Genomic DNA, 5,073 nt, shown 5'->3' with positions numbered 1-5,073 from the left:
CCATGTTTACGCGGCTGATTGCCCAATCACTCCTCACCCATCCCCCTTTCTTTTTCACTCTGATGATCACCTCATTTCCTAAGCTCGGGGACAAAAAAAAAAAAAAAAAAAAAAAAGTGCTGTTTGGAAGGGAACTAAAGTAAAATCCACTCTTTGTTAGAGTCGCTCGCTCTGTGCCAGGAGCGCGACTTCAGCGGGCTGGGGCTGGGGGTGGCTCTGCTCCAAAATCCAGGGCTGCCAGCGCTGGTGCGTGCCTCCAGTCCCATCAGCTCCGTGCATAGATGGGGACTCTGGCCTGCAGAGGGAAAGGCAGGACCTAGTCCCCCGTCGAGAACCTGGGAACGGCAGGCAAAGCCCTTCCTATAGGGAATGTAAAAGAAAGCTGGGCTCAGAGGGGAAGGCAGACCTCAGCACCCTTTGCTTCTCGGCAGGTGTTCCTGGAAATCCTGCGCCTGGGTTCCCAAAGGCCCAACCTTGTGACACAGCTCAGCTCAGGTTGAGCTCCAACTCCCAGCCTGGAAAACTCCCTGCCCTCGAGCTTCCTGTGGTGCACATCGGCTAGAGACAGTCAGGAGGGAAACAAACCCCCTCTCATAAGAAGCTTCCAGGAATGTGGTCAAGGCCTTAAGAATCCCAACGAAGTTCCATGTTAGCACCAAGAAAGCAGCCCAGGCAAGACGTGGCCAGCCCTTAAAGCCTCAGGACAACTCCAGACCCTCTCCTGCTAAGTAATTGTTACACTGCTTTAATTGCACATCTTTATCACACAAAAAATTTTATTGAGTTAGTTGCTTTCTGCATATGTATTTTAACTCAAACTCCTGTACATTTCAGTCTTGAACAAAAATAGAATTTCTTTTCTTTCTTTTTTTCTTTTTAGGCAGAGTCTTGCTAAGTTGCTGAGAGTCTCTCTTCAGTTGCTGAGGCTGACCTCAAACTTCTGATCCTCCTGCCTCAGCCTCCCAAGTTGCTGGAATTACAGGTGTGTACCACCATGCCAGGCCCAAAGAATAGAAATTTATAAAACAATAGGATAAAGATGAACACACTCATTTTAAAAATTCCCTCTGCCTATGCTGCTTTATATACAGTAAACAGTATCCCGGGCATTATTTAGAGAAAGGTCAAAGTTCCTCAGTCAAAGTGTAAATCCAGATTTCAGAGTCATCAAGATAATTTTAGGATTTTCAAAAGTTATTCTTATCCAATCTAATCAGATAATTATGGATTATTCTGCCTTATATTTTAGCTGAAAAAGAACATATACCAGGCCTACTTGACATGCCTATTTGGCCATTTTGGTTTTGTTCACTTATGATTGTGTTATCAGAATTATCTTCTAGTTACAGTTTCTTTGCAGAAATCTTTTTAAGGCACTTGTATGTTTTGTGAGGGTTGGAGAGTTAAAGTCACATTTTCTAACCTGTATATCTATTTAACTGGGCGCATGCAAACCAAAACACATGGGAACAAACAAATGAAAAGTGCCCAAAGCATCCAGGCTCAGCGGCACATGCCTGTAATCCCAGAGATGCATGAGGCTCAGTCAGGAGGACTGCAAGTTCAAGGGCAGTCTCTGCAACTTAAGCAAGACCCTCAGCAACTTAGCAAGACCCTGTCTCAAATTAAAAATATAAAAAGGGCTGGGGATGTAGCTCAGTGTAAGCACCCCTGGGTTAAATCACCAGTACCAAAGACAGAGAGAGAGAGAGAGAGAGAGAGAGTCAGAGTCAGGAGTCAGGGTGCCACAGCCATCCAGTACCGGCTTCTCTGGGCCATCCCTTTGTGAATGATCTCCATCTTCTCTCAGGACATCTCAAAGTTTCCACATGACATGCTGCTGACAGACCTACTGACCCAGCTGCGAATCCAAGGCCAATCCACACATTAAATATGAATGAATGATGTTTTGTTAATCTTTTGAAATAATAAATATAAGTGGAAGTTAGGTTATGTTCTCCCACGTCCCCATAGATTGTCTCCTATAGAAAGGGATTACACGTACCCCACTTTAGAGACCATTACTTTAGCAGGGGCTTTCCTCACTAATGAGGAAGAGAGCCCACTGTTGCCTTGTCTTCCTGCTCCCTGCCTCTTTCATGCGCCCCTTGAACTTGAGCCATGGGAAAATAAGAGTCTTGGCAGGAGGGGCATATTCCCACTGCCATCTGCATTCCACCCTGGAGGATAGTCTGGATGATGGAGAGACCCTAAGGCAGGGACATAAAGGCCAGCAGGAATCCAGGGCAGGCTTCACTGGGAGGGCACCCAGCAGAACAGCATGTATATATTTAGCCAAGGCATTGACTCGGCCCAGCAGTGAGCTTGCAGGGTCTGCCAGGAAGCAGGCAGTAGAGTTTTCAAATGCTGAGCTCATGCCACAAACTCAGGAAAGCTCAGTGTAGGGCGTGGATAGGCAGATGTACAATAATGCCCCACCCCACCAAGAATCTCTCCTATGCTCACTCCTGCAGCCACAGACTCACAGCCTACCCAGGGCTTCTCAGCAGGCAGCAGCCTCTGGCCAGGCTGAACCCTCTCCAGACCAGACAACCCCAGGTCCTGCCCTCAGGGGGACCCTCTGCGTCCAAATCCAAGACAGGTGCTGGGAAGAGTGTGCCCAGCCTCATGGGATGTGGAAGAAACTCCTGTGAGTCTTGGGGACCAGGAGTGGCCACATTATTTACAGAGCCTTGTACACACCTGGTACAGAGCCTTCGTTCTTATGCACGATCAGGGCAGCAGCAGAGTCCTATGTCTGCCATTCTTTAGAGGGGCAGGCAGGGGCAAGGCCAGCTTTGGGGGTGGGCATGTGTGTGCAACTCTGGTTGCATGGGGTGCCAGGACTGTATATGTCTGCAGTGAGGTGTGGAGGTAAGAGGTTAACCACACAGTACTCCATGTCCTTGGTGGCCCATGACACGTGTACCTGTGCCCTTACTTATGTGTTTAATTCTATACCAGAGATTTTCTGGAGTCTGGACACTCATTGTCCCTCTTGTGCAGCTTAATGATGGCTGAGACTTGCTGAGTGCTTACCACAGCCCTCTGACATTGGGGGCTTAGAATTTCCATCTTCTAGATGAGACAGAAACTGAAGACCAGAGAGAATAATGCCTTGTTTCAAAGGTCAGCTGCAAAGCCAGAACGCAAAATCAGGCAGTGTGGTCTAGGGTGGACCCAGCCACCAGAAGCACTGCTTCTCCAGGAAGCCAGAACATAAGGAGGCCAAGGGAGGGTTCATGTGGGGTTACACTGAGAGAGGGACAGATGTGGACTGCCACCCCGTCCATCTCTCCAGATACACGGCCCCCAGGTTCTTCCATCAGAGGAGTAGGTCGTTTGGGGGAGTTTTGGGTGCCAGACTGCAGAACCTGAGACAGGGCTCACTGTATTGTGCTCAGCTGGGAGAAAATGTGTTTAGCCACCCGCCTCCCCACAGCCCCGCATGCCCTGTTCTGGAGCAAGATCTTGAGATTTTAACTGAGATCCCAACAAGAGAAAATCAGTACCCTTGTTTTTCAGACATGGATGCTGTAAGAAAAGACATGGATGCTTGTTCATAGAGCTCTGGGACCAGAATTTAAATCTCCTAATCCCACCCTTCCCCAGACCACAGCTCCCTTCTTGATATTGACCTTTTCTTTATTTAGAGAGAACTGAAAAGGAAGAGAGGGAGGGAGGCATGTGAGAAAGAAAGAGAGGAACTGGAGAGAGATTGAGAGAGGAGCTAAAGGGACTTCCAGTTCTGAACCAATCCGAGCATGACCCACACAGATGAAATAAAACCCTTCCATTCCAACCAGAGGGTGGGCCCTCTTACAGAAATAGCTGAACTCATGTGTACGTGCAGGGGAGTTGGGGACGCTGCCAAGGAGGGGGTGGGCAGGAAGGCAGTGGGCCTCTGAACCAATATTTGCTGTTTACAAATGTTGCCCAATTTACACAGAAGCAGAGCAAACAAAGAACCTCTGTCTGCTTCAAACTGTCCCCCCTCCCCCAGTGTCCTCTGCCCGACACAAGAGCCTTCTCTGAAATTCTGGGTCTGGGTCATCATGGGGAGCTTGAGAACCAATGCTCATAAAGCCAGTAGGACCACTGGGTCAGGGGAAGTATGTGGAGGTAGGTGGGAACCGGACAGGGGCCTCTTAGGAAAATAGCCATTTTTAAATGACATGACACTCTTTTCTCCCTCCGCCCCCTCTCTGTCTGCCCTACTCCTCAGAAGTTCTTGGACAATGGAAGATTCTCAAGGTTTCATCCTTTTCATAACAGAAAGCATAAAAATATCCTTCTCATGAAAAATAGTACTTTGTTGCCAGGCAGAATAAATTCTATCATTTAAGAAGAAAGAATGACATCAGTCTTACATACATTCTTCCAGGGAACAGAAAAGTAGCAACAGTCTCTGACTAGTATGTAGAGGGTATACTCTGAACAGAAAAATCACCAAAGACAGCAAGACATACATAAAAATAAGTTTTATGAACACAGATGGCAAGATCCCACACAAAAAATTAGCAAACAGAATCCAGGAAAACCAAACAAGGATAATAATTACCCAATGGGTTTAGTTTAAGAGTGCAAATTATCTTTTGAAAGATTAATCAGTGTAATTGATTACATAAGTACACTGATGAAGAGAGAGTATATGACCATACCAAGCAACCTAGAAATGTCGACCTGGGACCCAGCATAGAAATGTGACCTGAAAACTTTCTTTGAGATCAAGAACAATATCGAAATGTCTTCTATTAGCATTTCTAGTCAACCCTGTAACTAGAGGGGCTTGCCAGTCCAGACAGGCAAGAAGATGAAACAGTAAGTAGAGTGAAAAAGAAAAATAAAACTCTTATTTTTACAGGTGATATGATAGGATTATGTGTGTATAAAATTCTAAGCTGTTTTATATGTTAGGATGTATGAATTAAGAAATATATCTGGATGCAAAATAAATGCATAAAATCAATTATATTTCCACATACAAAATTAAAAAAATACTATTAAAGTAGTATAAGAAAAACAAACGCCTAGGAATAAATCTATCAAAAGACAGCTAAAACTTGTATGCAC

Source organism: Sciurus vulgaris (assembly GCF_902686455.1).
Source record: "Sciurus vulgaris genome assembly, chromosome: 10".
NCBI classification, from domain to species: domain Eukaryota; kingdom Metazoa; phylum Chordata; class Mammalia; order Rodentia; family Sciuridae; genus Sciurus; species Sciurus vulgaris.
This window is presented reverse-complemented; position numbering follows the sequence as displayed.